At 39.7% G+C, this 26690-nt stretch overlaps 1 protein-coding gene and 1 long non-coding RNA gene across 7 annotated transcripts in view; one reads left to right on the top strand and one right to left on the bottom strand.

Moving 5' to 3' along the window:
• Positions 1 to 26690, bottom strand: part of SMYD3 (SET and MYND domain containing 3) — a 433339-nt gene that overhangs the window by 219498 nt on the left and 187151 nt on the right. The window contains exon 1 of one of the 6 annotated variants that reach the window (XM_041128500.1): positions 3511 to 3567. The exons of 3 other annotated variants lie outside the window; for them this stretch is intronic. The gene's annotated coding sequence lies outside the window, so the exon portion shown is untranslated. Of the gene's footprint in view, positions 1 to 1481; positions 1501 to 3057; positions 3077 to 3510; positions 3568 to 26690 lie in introns of those variants that run through there. 2 more of the 6 variants (XM_041128499.1, XM_041128501.1) reach the window with 2 other exon arrangements.
• LOC115350459 lies at positions 7365 to 22350 on the top strand. Its single transcript, XR_003926448.2, has 3 exons — positions 7365 to 7727; positions 17006 to 19831; positions 20686 to 22350. It is a non-coding gene; the product is annotated as an uncharacterized LOC115350459 (long non-coding RNA).

Here is a 26690-nt window from a genome sequence, read left to right as displayed (position 1 = left end):
AGGTCAGGGGAGTAACTTGATGAAACAGGACGGGATTTACAGTAGGAAAACTACTACCTGTATGCTACATATTAGCACCAGATTGTTATCCAACACTTTCCTCTGTGTTTCTCTGCAGCAAACATCCATAAAATTTGTTTATTTTTTTAGCATTTCTGAATAGCAGTGGCAAGTTTTTTTCTCCTCTATTTCTTGCAAAACTGCCAATAGCTTTTTTGCTTTTCACACTAACACTGTAATGGTGCATCTCTCAAACACCTGAAGGTACACCTGACAGCTTGTCTCCTGATGGGCCCCACAGAAGCTCTCTGCAACACAGAAAAGTAGGATGTGCCCATTCTGCCTTGCTCCAGCTGCCTCCTCTCAGCTCACTGTTATTTTTGTAAATGGTGTATTCCTTCAAATCTGTGCTGTCACACTTCCCTAGCCTACAAATAATGCGACATGCCACCTGCAAGAAATACATCATTTGCACTGCTCCCTCCACCTAGATGCCTTTGCAGACACATCCCTTCCCATTAAACAAGACCACTTGCTGTAGAGCAACCCTGTCCTTAGCCTTGCACCACAATAATTGCTGAAGGATTATGCCTCACAGTCAGAGGGGGAAAGCATGCAAAATACAAATCAGGCTGTTAAAAAACCTCAACCCTGTGAGAAACAAAATCGGCAACAAGAAAATGAAGCTTGACAAATCGTGTAAATAAGGCATCAGCAATTTTTTGAGGAAAGAGTTAAAGCAAGTAAAGAAAAAGTAGAGTAAAGAGAGGAGCATTCCTGATCTCAAGTTCTAGAAGCACCAGAGGCACACACAGCTCCTCAGAGCTCTACCTGTGCCTGAAAGTGATTTCAGGAAGCTAGAAAAATCTCATCAATGGTGCTAAAGACAGTGGATATTTATTCCGTGTTTTCCTTGACAAAAGCCACGCGCTACAGAAACAGCTGCTGGAGAAGGACAGCCAACGGCTCAGAGCTCCAGCTTGGATGGTTAGTAGAAAGAGCAGAAAAACAGCTAGATTAAATGGGCAGAAAAGGAAGACCTTCCTTCAGAGGGATGTGTCCTCAGTCCCCAGATAATCAAATAGCAAAGGCATTTCTTGAGAGAGATGTTTACTGTTGAAAATTTTAATTTAATCAGATTAGGTTTGGTAAACATTTAAATAGAAAAAACCAAGAGCATTCTCATTTCTTCAATCTTCAATACTAAACCTGAAATGTTTCTATGCCCCTGAACTAGAATATCATAGAATGCTAATTTTGTCAGACTTCGCCTCAAACTAGAATGATAGAAAATTTCAAAATGTCCAGCTCTCCTGGGGAATGGAAATTCCAGTTTCCAGTCAGCGTTCTCAGGTATCACTAACAAAATTAAACTTTGGATTTTCTCCACACCTAAGTTCACTTTAAGTGGGCTCACAGGGTTTATGTCTTTCACAGAGAAAATTTATGCATTTATTGTATAACTAATAGCAGCCACTGACCTCTTCTGTTGCACCTTACAAGGACAGCTTTACTTTGCAGGCTGGAAACAAATGGTCCTTTCTCAAATGTTAGGTGCCATCTGCTAAGCCTTGAATGTAAATGAACAAAAAGACATTTGCAGAATACAACCCACAAGCAGGATCAGTTCCTCCTGACACTGTATCTATTACCTAGCCTTCCCTTCACTTCTCTAACAGCATCAGACTCAAGCCCAGTGCTCAAAGCTGCATCTAGTTTGTAATTAAAACAAGCAAAGGTTTGATTTCTCTTGTTCCCTCTGATAAACCAGCAAGGGTCTTTTTCACCTGCTCTAGGAGAACCACTTAAAAATTCCAAAGGCCTTAAAAATGTCAGTATAATGAGCTCCAAAAAAAGTTCAAGAGAAACAATTTCCCCACTTCTTTAAGGTTTCCATGTTAAAATCAGTCTTTCACAATGACTGCACATTAGAAAACTGAAATTGGTGCCAACATGAACACTACACTTAGATCACAATAAGAATTAATGAGCTTGCTTTTCACCTTCAGCTCCCCCTTCTTCAATGCTTTCCTCCCCCTCCCAAATAAATGAGCCGTGTTCCTAATAAAGTGCTTGAAAGGAAGGCTGGGAAATTTAATAATAAAAAGCTCTCTGAAATTAAGTTTCTGGCAGTGCTTTAAAAAAGAAAATGTTATTACTTGGTCCTTTGCTTTTCCCCAAAGCAAATTTCAGTCCTTTGAGGACAGCACAAATATAAAGCAGATAATTTACAAACCTTTTATTCGGCAATTTGCCTGGTCCAAATAAGCAACTATAATAGGAATTGCCAACCAAGTATTTTAAAGATTCTAGTATAGGAAGAGAAACTGCATATTGCAGAAGAAGATAGTCTCTGTCTAAACTATCAAATACTACACTTCCAATAGGGAGTAAATTGTTGAATATGTTAATTTTCATAGGAAATAGAAGGTAGCATTAAGAACTGAAAACCCAACGATAATTGCTGGAGTTCTTATCATATAATAAGTTTCCTAATCTCAGCTCTTTTACATTTGCTGTATTGAACATGACAAAGGGGACAATACCAAGAGTTTGCCTTAGACTATTCAAGTCCAGAACCACAAATGAGCAGATATTCGGTGAAGCAAACCCAGAATTTTGCCTCTGCTCATGTCTTATCAAAAAGAGTTATCAAAATACTCTTGACAATTTAGAAAACTGAAAAATGTCAATTAAATTTTGAAAACTTAATCAGGAAAACAGAAGCAAGGCTAATTCTCTAATTCTGCAACAGCTACAGTGTCTTAGACTGTTTCTTACATAGCTCTCAAAGAACAGTGTACAAAAAATCAGACTCCATTGAATTCTCTAGGAATTTTCCTATTACATCCATTGGGTCAGGATTGTGCGATAAAGCAATACATAATTCTGTAGAATTATTTATCATCAAGGGACCTACAGACCAGGTTCTCATGTCCTCTCTCATAGTTAATAGTCGTACCATTTTGCATCATCATAAATGTGTATCATTCTGCAAGATTCACGCTTTATTCCTTAATCACTCCCAGTGACTATTTTAGTCTACTTACCACTCACCAGCAAAAAGAAAAATGATTTTGTGCTCTGTCCCTCTACACTTCACATGCCTCAGACAGATGGTTGGTTCCACTAGCCGAGTCAAAAGAAATAAAAGGCTGAAGTGTGTGGGAAAGCATCTTCCTGTGTAAAAATACTAGGATTTTTAAGCTGGCTTTTTTTGACTACCACTGTAAAATATCTTTGCAGGAAGAAAGTTTTTTATTTTGGAATACTTTGTTACTCAAGCTGCATTGGTCACCTGAGGCATGCCTACTCGTGGTTCCAGAAACACTGTCATTTGTAGCCGTGTGCATACGTTGATTTCAGTATTTGCATTATATCCCATCCTCCTCCTGTCCCTTCATTATAGCCACCTTCCTTCTTCTAAAATACAGCACGATACTTCAGAAAAATACACCAGAAAAGATGTATTCACAAAACTTAAAAACAAACCCAAAACAAAAATCTCACTTGGAGATAGGAATCCCAATTCAGAGATATTCAGAACTGGAGGTTTGGCTCATGACAGCCTACATCACATGGATCCAGAAAGATTTGTAATATTTGGACACTGGTCTGTGACTAGGATAAAAATTGTGTAAACACATGCTCTGGTTTGATGAGTGAAACCGAACTGCCATTAGTCAAAAGAGTACCTTGCACACACATGTAGCAATCGTTCTGTTCCAGGTTCAAGGTCCGCCAGCTTTGTTGAACTTGGCTGTTCCTACCCTCTACCCTAAAAAAGCTCCCCAGTCATCAACCCAACACATTCAACAAGCAGTGAGATTCTTCCCACCCAGAAGCTGAGAAACAGGATGTCAGCTCAACCGTGCACAAGTATGTGCAATCCGGTCAGATAATATGTTCAAACTACAAAGCCTCACGTGGACCATGCATAAATGGATGCAAGCAGGTGACTGTGTGAGTTGAACATCAAATACAGGATTATCCTTCTTTGTAAAAAATTAATTCCACCAAACCAATGACTTCTATATCAAAAAGGCAGTAGGTGATTCTTAGGAGCTTTAAAACCCTTTGGGTTTTTCTGTCAGTAGTAGCCTTCCATGAGACTGAAGGATGGCTGTAGGATGTATAAAAAGTTAATGACTCCCTAGCTTCTGGCACACTGTGAAATGTTGGCTACAAGCTTTTTAATCATACTATAATTTCTAGCAGGAACATGTAAAAAACATGTAGCACAGCATTTACTATAAGTAAAAATTCAACCCCTTTCCAGCAGAGTTGCATAGTGCAGTCAGCAAGTCACTTCTAGCCTGCAAAAGCTCTATATGTGGTTCCCAACAGAATTCATCAACCACAGCAGTCGTCAGCAGGGCCAGCTGATTGCCTGGGCAGCAGCCGACACAGAGATGGCTTCAGCTGTTGATGGAGCAGGAATGAGCATCCAGGACCCAAAGGCACGAGACATCCAGAACCGCCTGCTTCAGTCCTTCCCATTGCTCCGCCCAGCAGCAGGAGGCCATCTGACAGCCCGGGGCCTAAGCAGAAGAACAATAAACCTGTGTGCACACCAGCAGGTATAAATTCAGGAAAAGGAGAAGCTAAATCTCCTGTCCTGACTTGGTAAAAACTCTTTCCCCCTTCTGACCAGGGGACTTTGGCCCTTAAAAGCAAACCCACATCACCCTGTGGTGGCAGGATGCACAGCTCTGCTGCCCTCCTATGTAGATCAGAGTTGTGTAATCACATCTAAAGCAGAAGGTTGGTCCTGCAAGACTCATTTCGTAACACTTTTATTATTAATTAACCAGTTTATGTATACAGTGAATTCAATCCAACAGTCACATAGCAGACATTTCTATAACGCAATTAAGCCACAGAATATGGATAAAGTCGTACAGATACATCCAGAGATTATGTCCACCAGAGCATAGGACTGGTTCAGGAAAATACTTTCAATAGACAGTGAATATACAGGGCAACATCTTCAGCTGGGGTAAGTTAGTGTTCCTCACCTAATGCCAGTAGTAAAATCCTTCAGTGCATAGTAACTAAGCATTTGGGCCTCTGGATTTTGCAGGGGGTTATGATATTAACATACATAACCTGGTTATCTTCCTTGTAAAATAAAAATAGGATGAGAAATTTCAGGATTGGATTTACAGATTGACAACCCATTAGGTCTTGTGCAAGTTTAGATGTGGAGAGATCAAAATTTTGCAATCTATGCTAATGACACCTTGACGTTTACAGGCAGCGAGCTTGTAAGAGTATTCATTCATTTTTGACTGAGAAAAGTTGAGAAGAGGTATACACGTATCAGAACCAGAAAGCTGGCTCTGACATCCATTTCGCAATTTGTATGTTGCCTGTCCAACAATAGCAAAGTGTTCAGATGGATCAAAGGTACAAATTCTGACCCATTTTTCACATGCTGATAAAATTCTATTGGAAATTGTGTTTTTAAAGTGACTGGGATTTTCAAAAGTCTATGAATAATTTCTAAACAGCTTCTTCCAAATTTAGAAGAAGAAATGATGGACAAATAGTTATTCTTCAACCACTAGTTTAAATAAAATTCAAGGTTGAGACTCTACAAGTGGAACTTTGAAATACAGATTTTAAAAAGAAGTTACATATGCCAGAATTTCGGATTTACATTCAAGCACCACTTCAACCTTAACTACCAGATCACTTATTTGATGTAATTGTTAATGTAAAACAATACCTGTTTTATTCTTTTACTTTAACTGTAAATCTTTTAATCACAGTCTGTACACAAAGTTTAGCAATGAAATATGTGTAACTAATGTTACTGAAATATTCCATATAATCTTGATTCTAGCTTGATTTCTCTCTCACATACAGAGTTGTAAAAAATACACATAAAAGATTTTATCAGTGGTGATTTTATCGAGACTGATGTTAAACGAAGAAATCTCTGAAGGCTTATAGAAACCTCCTTTCCCTTCACCGGAAATGTCAGAGACCTGCCATATAACCCCTAAGAATAAGATTTTTGCATGTAGGTTTCTTATTCAGCTGCAAGTAAATTGCTACAACATGTTGCCAGACAACTCTCTATGCTCTGAGAACTAGAGGAGGCTTAGAAACAAAAACTCATCTCCACACTAAGCGTGTAAGTGCAGAATGGTTAAAAAGCATCCTCTTCTCCCTCACAAGAGCAACAAGGAAAGGTCCTTCCATGCCAGCACTGGTGGCATATTTAAGGCTGCGGTGGGGCTTGAGGTATCCAGTCCTCACTTGCTTCTACAAATGCCTCTTTCAGCAAGACCTGTTAGCACACGCTGTTAGCTGTCTCCTATCTCACAAGCAGCCTAAAGCACTTCCAAAATCTTGTGTCTCTTAAACAGAATGGAAGACACACACTTTTCTGGTTTAGCTTAATTAAAGCAGCTCCCTCTGATAAAAAGGCTAGGTTATATTTTTAAAGGGTTAAATTATGCCACATAATAAAATTAGCTTTTGCCCTGGATAGACATACCTAAAGCTGCTTTTTCCCCCTCATGAATGGGAACTGTGTGTTAATACCAAGAGCAAAAAGAGCTCAGTGAAAGCTGACAAAGTGTGTATAATCCTTGGATGACTTCGAAAAGCCAGAATCCATAAGCAACTCTGTGTAAGAAGGATTCTGAAGTGGAGAATCTCATCCTGAATGATGCTACTTTTCAGAGGTGAAAGGAGAGTAGAGAGAGATTATCCCTCTACATCTTATTCACGCCTGGTATAAAATAAAGTGGGCATTGAAAAAACAAAACAAAACAAACGAAAACATGTAGCTTATGGATCCACTACTGAGCTGAGCAGACTGTGCTGGGAGGAGAGCTGCCCTGCTCCTGAGAAGGAATGATTCACAGCTTTTAGCACCAAGGGGAAATACAGTTTTCATGCCACGTTCCTGTGAGGTAATTAACAGAGACCTTCAGCTTTACTCAGCTGATTTTTCTCTCCTTAAAATGTCAGCAAATGGCCTTCTCTAGATTCAGAGTGAATCCTGAAGTCAATAACTAAATACAAATTCAGACATCATACAGTGGACTCCATACTTCTGGAGCCTGCTTCTGGTGGGCTTCACAGGACTGATGGGAAGGCTTTGGCTGAGGAGGAAGAGCTGGATCTGGCCTTTCATTAACACCAGGCTGCATTTCACCAGAGAAGACATGCCACTCCACCATACATCACCTGCTTTGACAACAGCAAAGAAGTCTGGGAGAAGTGGTACTTGCTCTTATTTGAAGAATCTTCAACAGAAGGCAAGCAAGGCAACGCATCGAGGGCACGGAAACAACCCCCAGGATAGAGCTTTGACGCTGACGTCTCTGAAGCGGGAGGCGCACGGCTCAGCGGGCTGTACGTCCCAGTGCTGGGGAGGACAGCTGCCTCCTGGGTCTCTGTGTGTATTGCTGCCACTGCGCGGGACGGCTCTCTGCAGCTCAGCTCCCCTCCAACTACTGCACCCTGCCTTTCGATATTATTGTCTTACAGGATTACATTTAAATTGCAGACCTCAAACTAACCTGGAAAGTTAAATCCTCTGGAGAGTAAGTGTAAATAGGATTACCCATAACTTCCAGTCCTTGCCCAGCTGCACCACTGTGGCTCCTCTGACCTCTGCAGAGGAACAGAAATCACACAGGCAGAACAACAAAGGGCTTTGGGATATTATTTTGGTTTTTTTCCTCTCAGGAGAAAGGAAGACAGAGGTAAGGGATACTACTTGTTAATATTTTTATTCTGCCTGTTCACTTTTCTCTCTTCTGGCTTGTGGTATTTCACTGCTGCTGCTGACAGAGGTCTCCCATGTTTCCTTACAGAGGGGACAGCACATGAGAGCCACTCTGGCAAAGACCACCCTCCCCTTGGACACTCACACCCCTCACTCAGCTCAGTAGGGCTCTCCTCCCCAGTACCAGGTTTTGTCCTTGTCCCCATCCTGCAGCAGGAGCAGCTGCTCCAGCCCACACCCTTCATCTGTGGTGCAATAAAAATCAGTGCTGCTCACACTACTGCTAAGTCACCCCGCAGCTCTACCTGGGAGCTTTCATACCACCCTGATTGGATTTTCATTGCCTTCCTGGCCCCTCAGACACCAGCAACTCAGAGGATTATAATTCTGCTAGTTCAAGCAATAATTGCAAGTTTCTGGATAAGAAGAACTGAAGTAATACTTCAGGATGAAAGAGGAGATTTTTAAACAGAAAGTGACTCAATGCTTTGAGAAGGATGGTATAGCCTTATGTTGTCAGTTCCTATACTGATATCTACAGGGAAAAACACCTCTTACAGTCCTTTGAGAGAGACCTGCAGCTACCACTGGAGAATAGCTGAAGTTAAACACTCCTAATTCCACTTTGGTTCTGCATTTCAGACTTCAGAAATGTTTGGGCTGGCTGATTCAAGAGATGGACCTTAATCCAAAGTCTGGAACAAGTCCAAGCCCAGAGTAAAGGTAGTAAAAAACCTCTGGGGTCCTTGGGGTTTAGTGTTCAAAACATCCTAAAACATCCTAGTTGTGTTACTGGCACTGACAAGACACATAATTTTCAGAAACTGTGATCTCTTCATTAGACGCAATCCTACAGCAACTGAAGCTTTTCTCACCTGCATTTCAGACAATAGTTCTTTAAAATCTTTATGCCCATATATGAAGTGGGGCTACTGTTTCAGAACTGCATCTATCTTGTACACTAACCAGCACTAAAGACTTCTGCCCATAGAGTTTGCTTATTATTACCCTGAATCTCCTGACAATTCCCGTATTACACTATGTGGCTATATACTTGCCTTTATGTATCTCTTGGCTCCTATTGTAAATGTAGGAACTTTCCTGTACCTTCCTGTAACTAATCCTTGTAGATAAAACAAAACAAAACAGACAAAAGTAGCAGTAAAAATATTTTCTGTCAATACAAACAGCTGAGGTAATGGCCTAGACACATTCCTCCCAGACAATGGGAGATGCCCCTCGGATTAGATTTCAGTGTAGTAGGAAGTAGACAATTAGATGATGAGACAGCACCTCCCACTCGGCACACTGTTTTAAATGTTTTAACTTGTTTTTAAACATAGTTTAATGACAAAGAAACTTGGGTTTCAGTTTTTAAAACAATCAATTTAACTTCTAAGTGCAACTGAATTCCCCATTCATACCAGCACTTAGAAAATATTTCTTTGTCTTAATACACACCATCACACAGTGATAAGTGCAATTCCCCATTTATTAGTGTTTATTTATATTTAATGCATATTTATTGTAAACTCCTCCCTCCCTTCCAATGAATAAAATTGCTTTATAATTATGTGAAAATCCTCTATATTATGGAGCATCTACACGTAAATTATTTTGTTCTCAAAACATAAATAAGAATAATAACCTTGGTTTTGTGAAGATCACTACAAAGATCTTGAATCTGTTGAAGAGTGAAGCATGAGCCATAGTGTGTATCCCTCTTAAATCCTATATAAGCTGTCAAAACTCTGATTCTTCAGCTCAGTTGGCTTAAAAAAACCCAACACAAACAAACAAAAACCACTCACACTTGTTTAATTCATTCTCTACTGTACATATAACCCAAGATGGCATTCTGTCAGACAGACAGCTGGCAACAAGGTTGCCTGTCTCTGTTTTGCAGATATTTGTAGTTGCCAGCTATTTGGAACGGTCCCCAGTCTTGTCTCACAGCAAGTCAGGCTGTGTACCCAGCTGGCATCGAGCCACAGCCATCATAGCAAACTGTAAAAGACCATGAAGAAGCAACAGATTTTCACAGAAAGAAAGAAAAAAAGAAAAAAAAAAAGGAAGAAGAAACTGGACTGTGAAGTGTAAAAAAAAAAGTTTAAGGTACTCAGAATGAAAATCCCTTCAAGAATTTCTTTCTCTACCTCTGGATTTCAGAATATCAGCTGGTTTGGGATCACCTGTCCTTTCAGTGCAAGCATTACCAGCTTGCAGCTGGGAAAGCTGTCTAATCCCATCCTCCTGATTACATTAAGAGAATTTATAGCAGGTCCTTGAGCTGTTACCTGATTCTAGACAGATGACTTCTAAATAATAACTTCTTTAGGACACTCAAAACGGCACAGAATCTGAACAAGTGAAAATAATTTTGAAGTAATGCACTTTCAAGGGAACAATTTCAACTAATCTTATACTCTGCTGAATTCCTAATTAGCTTTTACTATGTTAACACACAGTAAGGAGATGCAGAAATTACTATAGACATATTGATTAATCAGCCTGTTTGGCAACAGTTGAGGTGATGAAAATGTAAGTTCTGCATCCCAGAGAGCACACCCAGCAGCAAGCTCAAAGGGAACCCTGGCACTGCTCTGCCACTGAGGCAGGGACTCGGGGACACCAGGCAGCTCCTGCCTTACCACTACCAAGCCAAACCACAGACACGCTTCACAGGAACTGCAGAGAAATTTACAGTGGGTCTTCAGCACCAGCTGCACCAATTTCTCTGCACAGAAACACTCAGCAGGAACAGGGAGCGAAACCCCGTACTAGACCATCATGGACTTAATAGCCACTTAATGCATTAGTGGCAAAGCCACAAACAGTTTGAGCAGGCCTTCACCAAAATGATATTATCAAAGCAGAGGCAGGAATTACACAGCCATTGAAGGGACAGGAGTCATTCAGAAATCACAGGAAACAGGGCAGAGAGCCATGAGAACTGCAGTGCTGAAGGATAATGAAGAGAGAGCTCAAAGTGAAAACAAAATTCAAATTCCAGTCCTCATATTTGGCCATGTATTGAGCTGCAGCTGCTGACACTCACTTGCAACACAGGGAAAGGTTACTTTTAAACAAGAAACTTCCAGGACTATGCAACTGTTTCTAGGAATTCACTATTTTGCAGTGTATAAATCAGATTTGCCATTGGTACCCTGGACTGTTGTTTTCATGGGCTGTCAAACTGTCTGCATCTGTATGTTTACTTACTGATTCACTTGTCACCTGTCTGAAAAGAAAACAGCTTAAAAACTTTGTTTTAATAGAGAGTGTAGAAGGAAATATAAAAGAGTACATTATGAAAATACCTTCTAAAGCATCTGTTATAAACCCCTTCATTTATTGCTTAAGGGATGGCAGCAGGTGTCACATGCTCTGAAGCTGGTGAAGAATCAATTCTTTACTGCAAAGCTCATCAGCAATGTCAGACTCCAAACATGGGCATGGTTCATTAGTTACTTAGTCAGTCTAAAATCCCCAAACTTGGACTTAGTCTAAGAATTAGAGTACAGGGCAGAGACATGACAAAGACATTATCACTCATTTGAGAAAATGCTTTGAACTGGAGGCAGAGTCTCAAAGCTAGATCATGACTTTGGTACCTAATAACTGCTCTGATGTTAAAATGTGAGTTAACATGGTTTGTTAGCTGGTTTTGGTTGGGCTCCACTGATGTCTTTTTACTGATCCTTTCTCTTCTGCCATAAGATAAGGGTGAGATAGGGACATAATTTGTACGGCAGACTGCTCTGTCCCCACTTTGGGGATGCTGCAGAATGAATATTTCTGGATTCTGAAAGCATCAGCTCTAACTCAGAATGGCAGAACAGTGTGGAAGTCCATCTCAGTTTGCTTTTGTAGGTATTTCACTACCACACCATCAGCTTTAGTCTGCAGATATTAGCTCCTTTACTACAGGTAGTAATAGTAAATTTCAACTCTCCTCAACCATCTTTTCAGCCAGCACATTTCCACTATAATTCTTGAAATCCTCCCTATGTTGATGGCCATTTTTGGAGACCATGGGACAGGGAGAATTTCTTCTAGCCAGGGAGACCTATTCCATAAATCTCCCTTTGCCCACCAGTCTCAAACAGTGCTGCACACCCACCTGGCCTTTTCCTTCTTCTCCATCTCCTCCTCTTTCACCCGACAAAAAGTCCAAACTGCACTATGAGAACTAATTTTGGTAAATGAACTTTTAAGCCATTTGTCGCACTAAAGCCAGACTATCCAGTGTGCCCCATAAAACTTTTCTGGAATCATCTCTTCCACTCCCTCATCCAAGTTAAAGACAGGAGTCTAAGACAGATTGTAAGTATTTTCTTTTTTTACATGAATTACTACCGATGTTTAAATTGCACATCATGTTCTCTCTACCATAGGTAATGTTTTAGCTGCTCTACTTGTTTTCTGGTCATGGTTTTTCAGAACATAATGCCCCTGTGGTACTTCACAAGTGGCTTGGCAGTTTTCAGCTGAATTTTGCACATTCATTCTGCAAAGGCAATTGCAGGCAGTGAATACAGGATGCCCCAAACAAAACTGCATCCCAACACTCCCACATAGCAAGTGAAAAAGGCCAGATGCATCTCTAACTTCCAAAATGCAACTGAAGTGTCCTGTTTAATTTTGAGCTTTTACATCATTTCCACTACACTGTGCATCTTTAAACTTTATGGGATCCTAACACCATTCTGGCTCCAGAAATCTTAAAGGATTACTAAATGCTGCTATGGTACTACCTTGCCTAAATTGAAAACAGCACTGTTTTTCAAGTTTTCTAACTGATCACACTCAGGAAAGATATCATCGTAGTTACCAAATGATATAAAATGACACAAAATGAGTCACTCCTTAGTCCCAGACTGCTTGACATTTACAAAATTGGTCTGATTTAAAAGGAAAAAAACCCCAAATATTACCTTGAAGGTAATTAAGCTCACACAGTTATTAGCCTGGGGCTCACTGAAGAATGGTAATACAGTCATTAATTCCTAACATGGTAAAATAGTCGAGGTGCAGAACACAATCCCAAAATCCTCTGCACCCCATTTCTATTTAAACTGCTTAATGTTTATTAGCTGCCTAACTGTCCAGCGTTCAACACACTGCTTGCTTCAAAACCCAAAAGGGTACTGGGGCATTACGCACCTTCACCTTAACCTGGCCTGGGGAAGCTGTACCAGGAGCAATCTTGCCACTGGAATTTTATGACAAATTCCCAAAAAGGCTCCAGGAAACATCCTGGATTCATGCCAAAGAGCAGACAGCATATAGTACTAGGACTTCTCAGCTGTTGGATCTCTGTGTCTGCACTTTTGATGCCAGACCAGAATCTAATTTGCCCACTTCCCAGAAGGTTGTGGAGAAACAGCAGTTGCAGTAACACCATGCTTAAGCAATCAAAAAAATCACAGATTTTTGCCATTTTCCTTGAAAAGGAAACAAGTGAAGAAAGCTATTAAAAACTACAAGGATTTTTCTGAGTAACAAAGCCAAGATTCCTGTTATTTGGCTATTGATTCATAACAGTTCACCTGGACAACATTTTCAAGCTGTCCTCTGAATCATAAAGACCAAAAATTTGCATCAAGCAAGAAACATAAATAAAGTTAGCTGAACTTGCCAGTCAGTGGCCAGGAGACAATCCTTAGCTGTATATTTTATTACTACTGTGCAGGAATCAGCTATACACATTTATCTCACAGCTCTTGAGCACGTGTCCCACATGGCTCATCCAAGTCACAGGTCCAAGAAACTGGGCACTAAATATCTGAGATCTCTCAATAAACACAGAATCGGCAAAAATGACACTTTATTGCAACTGACTGACACTTGTAACCCCAGAGACAGAGTACAAATTGCTGAAAACACCAGATTGGTGAGCAAGGCATGAAGAAAACATTTTATTTGGCCAGCCTCTGTGGAAGGGCAAAAATAAACCAATAAATGGAAGGATCTCCACTTGATGACACATTACCTCCTGGCCCTGAACCAGTCCACAAGCTAGTCTAGCTTTATTGCATAGTCTCAGAAATCATATCAGATGGTTCAACAAAAGTTTTCTTACTGTTTTGGTAAAGTGCTTAAAATGGTATCAGATCATGTTTTCTTCCCAATATTCATTAATGCTCTACCTGTCTTAAAAAGTGAATAGGCAAACATAATAATGATCCCCAGAGAGATTTCACAGAACTGAAGTGATGGTGCCCTCTCCCTCATCAAAATATAAGATTTCAGCTGCTGTAACAAAACATTCACTATGATAGTGCGATGCTTCCTATGGCTTTCCCTGGGTTATGTTCACTCCAGGTGTGCTAAAAACAGTGCCCTTAAACCTATTTAAACATAGTACCAGAGTAAAAACCAATCATGAAAAATTTAAAATAAAATGGAATAAAATAATAAAACAAAAACTTGCAGCAAATCTGCTCCCTGCCCATACGCAGTCAGATCTGCTGATTGAGGAGCAAACCAAAGCTTTTACTTCCATCAGCAAAGCTGAACCAGCTCTCTTAACCCATGAACTGCAGTTTTTCTGCCACTGTTCATAACAACAACTTTTTAACTCAGTGCGTGCTCAGGACACTTGCTGCAGTCACGCCAGGAGAGCCATTCTGCGTGTCCTGACAGCATGGAAGGGACACGGCACAGGGATGTCCACAGACAATAGCCACAACCTCCCCTCTCCTGTTGGACACACACCTGGCTGAGCTTGCTGTGCATGTTGTAGGAGTGATGTGCTTTAAGCTGGGCAGGATTTCAGCAGTAACGACCAACCCCATTTCCATGCCCAATTTTGTTCCAGATAAGCCACAAATCACCTCTCTGGCAAGCACAGATATCAAGACTTTGTACTGAAATTTTGGCTGCCCCTCAAAGCAACAAGCAGGTTAGAATGTCATGAGTTCCTATATGTGACTCGATACATATTTTAAAGCACTTCTACATTTCAAAAATTTGTTACAGAAACCTTTTGTTCTGAGGTATTTCAACTCCTAGCTTAATAGAGAATCTAAAAAAGCAGAAGGCTATCTGCTGGTTTAAATAATTCCTAAAAAATTACAAGACTATATTAGGTGTGTCTGTCACAAAATTAATGGATCTGTAGTAGTACTTATACTCTAAATTAAAAAATTCGTTAATTACTCACAGATTTTCAGTACATTCAACAGTATGTGTTAAAAAAAATAAACTGAGTTCAAATTAAACTTGCTATTATAGCCTTTGTTTAAAAAAAGAAAAAAGCAATTAAGTAAAGAGATCGACAATAAAATATAATATACTGCAATTGTTCATCTTGTGATCAGATATTGCCTTTTAGGAATACACTCATTTAAGAGGGCAGCACTTTTTCAGCTGCCAAGAATATGTGCACACAAAGGGGAGCGCTGAATGCTCCCACGAATTTAATGATTCATCTCTACTCTCAGCAACAATCTCCAAGAGCATCCACCTTGGTTGTTTCCGTGCTGTAAGAATGGTAATTAGAGAGGAGTCCAACCTCAACTCTAAATCCACATTTTCTTCATTTGGATGTGGAAGCAAGTTCCCAGTTACAACTTTGCTTGTTTTCTGTGAGAATTAAAATTTCAACACTAAAAGCTGTAGTTTCTCATGTGCAGAACAGCTTGAAAGACATTTCCACACTCAGACTCAGGTGTTTTGGCAGACACCCTTAACTACCTGCCATTCAGAGCTACCACACAACTTCCACTGAAATGCCAGATCAGAATGATTCAAAATTAGCTCAATGCCATCTTTTTCTAGACTAGGACTGTGTCTCCCAAAAAAGTATGTGATCTCATTGCAGGAGTCCCATGCCTACAAGATTTTCTGAATGAATTATCACTGATTAAGGTGTTATTTAGCATGCAAACTGCCAGAAGCATCTGAAAAGCCCTGTTGTCACATGATGCATAATTTCCTTCAATATTCAAAACAAAATTAAACTTAAGTTCAGGTAAGCAACAAAGATGCTTTCTTCAAATGCAGAAATGTTTTATTACATCTTTTCTCTCTATTGTATTACTGCTCCCTAGAATAGTTCATAACTCGTTTTTCACAAAGCTGTCTGTAATTTGATAGTCTAAGTGTATCCAAAGGTTCCCCTCACCCTCCTCCTATCTCTTTCATTCTCCTCCCCCTGCATTCCCAGAGCATTCATTTTTCAAATGGAGATTATCACAACACCTCGCCTCTATTCTCTTTTCAGCTAAAAATCACTAACTGTTTCACAGTTTCTCAGAAACCAGTGCCAGCGCTCCATCTCACATTCCTGACCTGTCTGCATTGTACAGGCAGCCCAAAACCACACGATGCCGACACCATGCAGCTGCAAGGCTGCGTGGTACCTGTGTGTGTGGAGGGGGAGGGAGAGGAATTAAGGTAGTTTATTGCCTTTTTCAGATACTTTGAAAATGAATGAAAATATTCTAAAAGCTGATGTGATAACGTGAGCACATGAGTCATAGATAACTAGCTCCCAGAAAAGAGACTGGATTTTCTATTAATCACTTGAAATGTTCTCCAGTGGTAGCAGAACAGAAGACCTCTGCTAGGGAGAAAATAATGTAAGCTGCAACTCTACCTCCAACAAATTATATTGTTACATATTCCTACATAACTGTAGAGGTTAAGATATGACAGTCCAAACTAGCGAGTAGAGCATGTTGCAGTGCCACGCAAGCAACGTCTCCCGAAGTGCTTTTTTGGGACCGTGCTGGTGCCATGACTGCAAAACTGGGGCTGCTCTTCTCAGGCAGTACTGAAGGAAAGCAGCGGGCAATGTTTCATCTGAAGGGACCATGCTGTTTTGTCACCCAAGCCATGGGTTAGCATGGCATTCAAAAGCACAGTTTCAATTTTTGTATTGGTAAAAAAAGTTTAATTGTAAATCGGGATTACAGTACATACTGTGCATGTAAGGATAAAATACATAAAAAGGAGCTCAGCAAATAATCTGCCAAATTAGCTTACAGAGATAAATTGTCTATAGATTATCCTCATCAAGATATATGGCAGCTGTAAAATCTTTTTGTAGCAGAAATTCAGGTTACTAAACCCTGCAAAAAAGCCTATCATTGCTGGCTGTGTATCATACTAGGCTAGCTTTTGGCCATGGCAGACCTGAAGCACAGTTGACAACCTTCATTTCTAAAAATCCTATTGTTATAGTAACCTCTTTTCAAATGTATCAGCATATTGTAATATACAATAATTCCACCTACTTACTTACAGAGCCCTGAGCACAGGTTCTGGGAGGGCAGCTGCAGAAAACTCGTATCCTCGTGCCCGGAGGTGATACAGGACACACCGAACAGAGTACACCCACCCACGCATTCAACAGCTTCATCATTCAAACTATGGCACAGATGCACGGAGTACGAGAACCAAAGCAGAACTGTAGAGACCCAAGAAAGCTCATTATCAAAATGATCATTTCTTTAAAAGATAGATCATTCCAGCAGAACCCTCAATTGAATGATACGGGCTATGAGATGGACAACAGACTTCCAAAACTCAGAGAATCTACAGATACGATAATATATTTTCCCAAGAATGAATATCTTTGCTTTCTTAATGCATAGAAATGGCAGCCGCTTCCAAATGTTTTCAGCACTGAAATTTCAAGTCAGTATTTCAGGCAATCTTTAATCATTTTCAGCGTATTTAAAACAGTGCATTAGTGTCCCTATCTGTTTTGTTATGAGAAATAGGGTATAAAGGGTACCAGGATGCAACAGGTCCTTTAACTGATAAAGAACTATGTTCTTTAATCAGTTGTATGCATTTTGCTTAGCCTTTTATGCCTAAACATGGGGTTTTTTCCTAGTATGAATCACACTAAAACAAAGCTTTTTCTCTGACCTAATGAGATTAATGAACAGCAAATTCCAGTAATTCTTACTAAGTAAGAATTATTAAAGAAAAACCCTTTCTTGAATCAGACATCTCCTAGGAATTGAAGTTTTCCCTGCTTATGCAGACGTTCTTCACCTGAATTTCCATCCTAGCATGGCAGCAGCCAGCAGCTGGTCTCCTGTCTGGAGTATGTTGTTTTGAATGCAGCCCCTAGTGAATTACAAACCCTAAATCTGACGCAAATAGAGTCTTGAGATATAAGGAGTCATAAAGGAGATTTGATGGGCTTTAACTGCAGCCGAATGCTACAGAAGGAACATACTTTGCAATAACATGTACATCATATGGATCCTATTTGCTTCCTCGTGATAAAGTGGCAACTTAAGCTGTGAAAATTACTGTCATCCATCTCACCCCATGCATTCACATGCTTGGGAAGTGTAAGCGAATATGCAGCTACGTGTTTCGCAAACAAAATATTTCTCCTAAGTTAAAAAAAAAGAATACTTTAATGCATTTCACAAGAAATGATCAGGCAATGCATGGAGGCCTGGCATGAGTCCAGCCCATTAAAACCCATCAAATCTGCTTCACAGACACTGAACTCTGCTGCCTTGCAGGCCAGAATCAGATCCACTGTACTAAGGTCCAACACCTCTGAAATCAAAAGGACAGAATTTATTCCTTAACTCAAAATTTTCTTTCTTATATGCTGCAAAGGCACATCCTTGCTATTTTTATGTGCGCTGACAGTATTTGTTCTTAGTACTCCCACTGGATCTCACTGATCTCACAGTGTGTTTATAAGAAGCTTGATGTGTGAGGAGCACATGGGCATATGTTCTATAATACAGATTTATAAATATAGATACACTTAGTTTAACTGAACTTAAACTCTACTCCCCCAGAAGCAGTGCGTACCATGAGAAAATTGTGTGTTCTGCAAAACAGCACTTGTGACTTTTAAAGACTGTTTTATTAAAATTTTCTTTTGATTTCAAGGCATATTACTTTGAAATATTTCCTTGAAATATGAGACATATTTGCATCAGATATGTTGCATTTCCTTGTTCTACATTACCAGTTCTTTATACGCTTCTATCAAATTTTTGTTTACATGGTATCTCTTTAAATCTAATGGTTCCTTATCCATTTGTCGTTTTATCCTTAATGTTATCATCAAATTTTCATTTTCTACCTCTGGATCTTTTCTTTGTCTACTTTGCCACAGAGAGATCATAATCCCACATTATTAATTATCCCACAGTGATATTGAAGAATTTATTGCTGCTGATGTAATAGGGGAAAACTAATTGATTTTAATACAGATATGCTTGAATCTATCAGCTGAAAATTTGGTCTAATTTTTGTAGGACATTAACTCAGCAGAACCCTTACAATCCCAAGCTCTATGCCTGATTGTAACACAGCAGTGCAACCTGCTCCTGTAAATCTACAAGCAGGAACAGATTCTAAAATTTTGCCCTAATAGTCAAATGCTACAGTCTCTGCAAATTGCTTTGTAAAACAGAATTGGGTTACTGAGATATCACATGACTTCAGAGGTCTGGGGACTGGCAGCAATGTTTTCATTTGTCACATAGGATAGAAATTTAAAGATGGCTTTGCCTAGAACAACTGACAAGATATTTACAAAATCAAAGAAATAAAAGGCGGCTTCAAGCAAGACACAATTTCTCATTCTAATGGCCTGCCTGTACTAGCTTTGCTTGCAAAATGAAAAGTATGCAGCACACCACCTACTTTTTAGTTAGTCTCCAATGATTTTTTTTCTTGTATTATATGAACAATTCCTATAGGAGTTTTCACCAAAGTTTCTCAAACACTAACCATATGAGGAAGTTTATTATTCCCATTGTACAAATGAGAAGACTGAGGAACTAAGATTACATGTGATCCCACGTCTCAAGAAAACTTTGACGTATTTGCCTGTTGCGCGGCGCTGCCCAGAGCCTGCAGTGTGTGCCCACGGCCACCCCTGGCCCCGGGCTCTGCCTGCACGTGGCCAATTCAGGGACCAAGGGACGACGGCAGCCCTGCCCAAACGGTAAGGGGAAGGCTGGCCCACATGAATCCTGCAACCACACGCAGACCTACGAATAGTTCAGTGAAAAGAAAGAAGCATCTGTTTCATCAATAGAGAAACTGCACAAGAAAGTAGCAAAAGTGAATGAATGGAGGGTAAGGAAATGATCCATTTCATATCTAAATACTCTTTTGGTGGAAATCCCAGAGATGGGAGAAACCACAGGGAAACCATGGAGAAATGTTAAGTCAAGAGCCCAAAGCATCAGCACGAGCAAGACCTGAAGCGGTGCATGTAACAACTTTTAAAAGGTTCAGGGCCTGGGCATATTACCACAAATTAGAAAATCAAATAAAAGCAGTGAGGGAGAAATTATTTACTGCTTTTTTTCCTCTGTGGATACAGACACATGAAGCAAAGAAACCTACATTAAAAATAAGGCCAAGTGATCTGTGAGAGGGGGAAAAAAAAAAAAAAAAAAAAGAATCAGACTTCAGTACCCTGCCAGCTTATACATTGGTTTACAGGGAAAAAAATTGGCAGACAGAACTACCATGGTTTCCTCAGGACCACTGAGGGACCTGGCAAACCAGCAGGAATATCGCCAGGACAGGTCATCCCTGCCAGCTAGCAGGTGTAGTGATTCAGCACAGGCTGTCAATTAAAAATCTTTATATCACATTTTCTATCATCATATCAGCAAGCCAGAATTGATATCCAACAGTTAAGACAAATAAAAGTTTTTAATTATTCTGAATTAACTGAGAGGTACTGTTTATAAAAGATTTATTAAAAGCCTTTAAACAGAAAATTGGGGGAAGAGAAGGGAGGGAAAAGGAGCTGTTCAACTTTAACTTGCCCACTACCTTTTTTGGTTTTGGAAATATATACCATATAATATAATTATATGAAAATATTTCAGTGAGCTGTTTTTGTATGCAGACACTACTTGTTACACATTTTGGGAACTATTTAGTTTAAATAATTTGTACTAACATTTCTCTTTCAGGATACCAGAAAGTGTCTTCAGATACTGGAGGGACCAGGAGACTTTGAACTCTATACTCATCATCCCCACCTTCAGACCTCAAAGCCTGCTGCCCAGTTCCCTGGGTACAGGAGCATAAGGGACATCCCCAAGGCCCGGTGCCTGGGAAAAGAAAAGGTAGTTCCTAAAAAGCAAGACTACCCTGAAGAGGATGTCTCCCAAGGGCAGCAATATCAGCAAAATCAGGCTCAGCAGGCACAGACAAGCCTCTCAAGTCTAAAGCGACAAGGAGCCCCCACTACTGGTGCCTGATTATTTGGGCAGGACTGGCCCCAAACAGGCAAAGGCAACAGGAAAAGGCATTTTCGCCCCAGGGATGACAGGGAACTTTCAAAAGCAGCTTTGGTAATTAAGGGTGGGCTGAACAAGACATTTTGTCCTCATAGGACTCAAGAAGGGTATGAACACTGGTATGATCCTTGCAAGGAAGGAAAGAGAGGAGGATGGAAGTGGAAAAGATAAAATCATTGCCAAAAAATCTCTCCTGGCTCCTTATCCTCCCAGGTATACATAGCAGTATTGCAGGCTCACGGAAGTTACAAGCTTTCTGAAGCTCGAAAATGAATATTGTTGAACATTTACATTTAATAACTGGAGGAAAGAAATGGCAGAGTGACTGCCAGCACTCACTGGGTAGGGCTGACAAGTTGTTTTAAATTGCTTTTCACCAGTACTATCAGTAGAACAGACCTGTGCCAAGACACCAGGAACAGCTATTAGTATAATAGCATGTTTACGCACTTCAGAGCGGTAATGGAAGGTATTGCAACAGGGATTGACATTAATATGGAGAAACTAAGAAGAAAGGAAGGAAAAAGCCATGTGGACAGATTCAGGAGACTAAGTGGAAATACAAAGTTCAGGAGGAAAGAGTTTTACAGTAGACAACTACACAGATTAGCAAGTTAGATTATGCCAAAACAAAATAACCAGCATTGAGACTAACGACCAGTAAAAATATCCCAACAGAAAGATGCAGATTCATTGAAACGTAACACATATTGTAAACAATTAGTAGCAAAGTTACTCTTTGAGGATACCAAAAAGTATCTTTAGACACTGGAGGGGCCAAGAGACTTTGAAGTTTTTCCAATTTTTATCTTATAATTCATGTCTTTTAGACTGTCATGCAACTGCAAAGTTTTCAGGAAGTGATAATCTTGAAAGCCACAATAGGACAAACAGAAATGATATGGCAAAAAGGAAGGAACATTCTTCATTCGTTTTCTTAACTTCATCTTTGCTTTTGACTGACATATTGCTCAAGCATGTACTAAGAATCAGTATTTATATATTGAAAAGCACCTAACTGAAATATCTCAAATTTCACAGAGCTTGGATTCTAAACCTACCAGTATTTTAACAAACTAGTAGTGTTCAGTTGCAACACTCCACCTCTTCTGGGAAGCCAATTCAGTTGAAAAAGGGTTATCTATGTTTTTGTTATTCAAATGACTTCCAGTGGAAAAAGAAAACATTAGGAAGAGCTGTAGAGGAATCTTTTCAGAAATTAGTAAAGTGATATGTGAATAAAGTTTGTGGAGTTCCAGGTCCTGCTCTAATTAGTCCTGAAAAAAAGAACCCCCAAACCAGCAACTCTTCAATAAAAAATTCATAATTTCTGCACATTTTACCTTCTTCTTGCTTTCTCTATTAATAAAGGAAAGGATACCAAGAAAATGAGTTGGGACTTTCCATGCACACCAGATGAGTTCAGAAGGCAAACTGAATTAAAGCTTTAACAAAAATCCAGACCAAATGAGATGAACTATTCAAAATTTCAGTTTTGCCATACTGACACCTCTCTAGTGCTAAGTTCAAGGCTCTAGAGAGAAAACTATCTAATCTTACAAAAGCCACCCAACATACTGCACTAAACATTAAATAGAAAATTTAATAGAAACATTAAATAGAAGCAGGAAGAAGTATGAGTAGAGAGTGTTAGACAATAACCAGCTTAACCCATGGTGAAATAATGTACTGTAACAAGTTATTGGTAATCAGTTACAGAAGTGTAATAAATCTAGCTTATTTCTATTTATACCACATTATAGAATTACTTTCTAGAAAACTGATGGTATACAATACAGAGTACAAAAAATGTAAATAAAGTCCCAACGGACACACAAAAAAGGATGCAGAAAGACTAATACCTCATGTTTCTTAAGCCCTTATTTAATATTTCTGAATATTTCCAGTCTATTCAGAATTTTATTCAGCTTTTAAACAGACCTTTAACATTCAGGTCTTTGTTAGCACGTATGGTTTTTAGTATGTGTCAGCACCTTTGGTATGTAAAAATCACTCTGCATTATGTTTTACCACATATTTCACAGTTCTTTGTTCCTTGCACCACAAATAGAACTGTGTTTTTGAAAACTCTCTAGACACATGCTGTACTTTTTGCCATCTATTTTCTGCAAAGAGTTGCTCTCAAACTAGGCAGCACCCTCTCTTGACCATGTAATAAATATGAGAATGCTAGGACACACTCTGAAGTTATTCATGCCCAATACCTTTTTTTTCTGTCTGGTAAGTAAATCATTCTTCACCTGAAAGTACATAAAGGCAATTACATTGGCTTGTGCTGAAAGCAGAAAAACAGCACATAAAAAAATAAATAGCAGAAAGAGGGTATTTAAATAAGCATGCAAAGTATGCTACACACATTAAAGGACAAAAAAAGAGAAATTCGATCCCATTTTAGCAGAACCTACAGGATGGTGGGACTGCAGTAGTGTGGTCTGCCCGAAGACCTATAACTTTACATTTGTCAAACAAGAAAACAAAACAATAAATTTTGGCTGAAATAATAAATTTTCAGCAATACAGTGAAACAAAGAAATGGCAGTCAAGATAATACCAGAAACTGCATCTCAACAGCCGCAGCAGTTCTTTAAAGAAGAAAAGGAGGACGATTAAAGACTAAACACAGAGCTATGACCAAACAATGTCCTACTTCATTTAGAGGGCATCATTTCACGTAAACTCTACTGACCACAGTACATTACTCAATAGGGATATTCCAGTTTTAGTACATCATAAATGATTTCTGAATTAGTATTTTAACCATGTAACTTACAGGTGGCCTCTGCAATCAATGGGAAAGTCAGACTTGCACAATAAATACATAATATTTTCTTCTTCTTTCTGATCTCCAAACTGCCTCTAAATACTTCTTGGGCTGCCCTCCCCCCCCCCCCCCCAAATGTCAGTGAAATACGAAGAGCAAAACCGATTTTGTTGCTGTGGGCCCGCACCTCTGTGAAACAGACCCTGCTGGGAAAGAGAACAGAAAGGTCTGTGTTCTGTGCTGCTGGATCACAAACTCGTTTTGCAAACTGAGGAGCTGGCTCAGGACTCAGGATGTTTGTCCTGACCCTCCCCCAGAAGAGTCCATGTAAAATGGAGGTATCCTTAACAGGGCTTGCCCAGGTCCCCAAGGCTGCACCCAGGAGAGGACTCTGTTGGCCGGACGGGGGGGCAGAGCAGATCCGGGCACAGCGAGGCTGCAGGCAGTGGGTTCAACGCACTGCGTGGCAGCCCCTGCCGAAAGGCACCCTGTGCTGCGGGTAGCCCCTCACAGCACTGCACGGTCTTCTTAGCGTGCAAATGCTTTACGTGACTTTTGCCTATGACTGGTGCTTTGGCTGGCCGTGCATCTGGCTCTGGCATCTTTTCACCAATGCATGCAGCACTTTGATGTCAGCCCCTCTTTCACTATTGTTAACTAGGATTTCCTGGAAATAATTTTCTCTTTTTCTGCCTATACTGTTTTGCTCCTGCAATGAATATTAGGAAGCGAGCACAGAATAGTATTTGATAGACAGTCTGTCAGGCCAACCTACACCACTTCTTTCAATAACAAATAGAAACTCAGGTGTATAATGGGAGTGCTAAGACAATTATAACTATGGCAGCTCAGACTATGATGTTATAATGTAAAGGTAACTGTGCCATTACAGTAATTTGAAAGATATCAAGAGGAGAAAGAAGGGGGAGGGGGGTGGAATCTTTCAGGATTTATTAGATTTTGGCACTGTAATGCCCTTTCTTTGAAAAAATAGCATGCAGTACCATTCCCTGCTGACTCTAAAGCAATGTGTCTGCGAGCATGGCTCACAATTATGGCAAACTCTGAAACCTGTCAGTCAAGGAACGGAGCTGCTAATGCCAAACAAAACAGCAGATTTACACCTGGGAAAAGAAGCTATAATGTAAGAAATAAATTTTCTTTGCTCTCATTTATAACAGTAGTGGGGGAATTAACTACAGGGGATGCTTAGCATATTTACAAGACACTACAGGAGACTTTTAGCATATTTACAAGCAACAATGGCATAATTTCACATGCAGAAGTTTAAATATTGTAAAGTCTGCTTTGTCTTTAGCTTCTGTGATTTAAAGCATCTGTACCTACACCTCAAGTTGAAACTTTCAAATCGAATAATTTCTATAATGAAAACTCCATGGTCTACTAACTCGTCACGCTCACAAACATCTTGTTATGAATTCTCTAAAAGCAATAGGGCATTTTGGTTTGGAGTCTCTTTTTATTTTATTTTATGCTTTATTTAAACATGGGAAAGAAAAAAGCTTTGTTAATGCTTCAAAATAATGTGGGATTTTACTTTTACACTTGGTTTTTGCTTGCAACAATAAGATGTGCTGACACTAAAGATGTGTGCGCTATTTTCAGACAGCTGCATCCTGTTAAGCGCCGCTAAACACTGGTGTGCTGGGCGTTACCTCTTTTACAGGGTAAGAATAAGAAATCAGTATATTTTCTATTCTGCTCTTTGGTCTTGGGAAAGGATACCTGGAGGTGGACAGAAAGAACAGGGTATATGCCAAGAATGGTCTGTGTCTGGTACAAACTAGGTTGGGTGCAAAAACCAAAATGGGCCTGGCCCAAATGGGAATCTGTTTTATTTCCATTCTCCAGTACTAGGGGAGCCCAGGCCATGGGCTTACTGGAAACGACAACGCTCTGTGCCATTTGCTTTGCAGCTGAACAGAGGTGGGGCTGAGGGGTGCTCAGCTCGTGAGACCTGCCAAAGCTGCCTCTTCGGCCACATTCATCTTATATTTTTCTATTTGAAAAATAAAACCTAGATTATGTAAATACAGATCACACCACTCCTGATCTTGTGTTTGATTTCAGAAATCTAAGGATCTAAATAAGGATCATGTGCTTGATCTAAGGAAAGGCATTGCATAATGTGGGGATGCAGTGACATACAGGAGACATCATTTAGACAGGCTGAAGGACCAAGTCTGATAATTTCCCTCATAGGAACAGCACCTACAGGAGCTACGGCAGTCGGCAGCATGTGCTCACTGCCATATTGCAGGCTACACTCTTTTACAACCTTGATCTCTGACATGTGACTACAATCTGTGGATAAAAATCAGTTTTCTTCCTCCTCTCTCACTGTATTTTAACACATTTACTTGCAGCAAGATGTGTGCAAGCATAAAAGGAAAGATGAGACAAAGGACAGATTCATCTCCACCTGGATTTAGGAATGCAACTGAGGCACTTTATAGAGATGTCACCCAGACATCTCCCTGGACAGGTATTCATGCCCCAAGAGTAATTCAGCCCACCCAAAATCAGCTTCAATAAGAAAAAACAAGGCCAGAATTACCAATTGTTTGAATTTGACACTAATTAACACTAAAGCATAATATTGTAATAGATTTTTTGGTAGACATTATTGGCTTTTACTACTTTATAATGCATTTACATATTTTATAAAATTCTGGATCCCAATCTATACACAAAATTTCTCTCAATTTTTTCATTAGGTCTAATAAAAATTCATTATATATTCATGCAACTCAGGGAAATTTCCCAATTATGTATGGCTCGACATAGACTTAAATTTACAATACTCACAAAATATGTTCATTCAGGATCTTCAGTAAACAATGCCAAAAGAAAACCCAAATTTTCCATACTT

This window comes from Aquila chrysaetos, chromosome 13 (genome assembly GCF_900496995.4).
Source record: "Aquila chrysaetos chrysaetos chromosome 13, bAquChr1.4, whole genome shotgun sequence".
NCBI classification, from domain to species: Eukaryota; Metazoa; Chordata; class Aves; order Accipitriformes; family Accipitridae; genus Aquila; species Aquila chrysaetos.
Note: the sequence above shows the minus strand (reverse complement) of the source record. Positions and strands in the feature narration are given on the sequence as shown.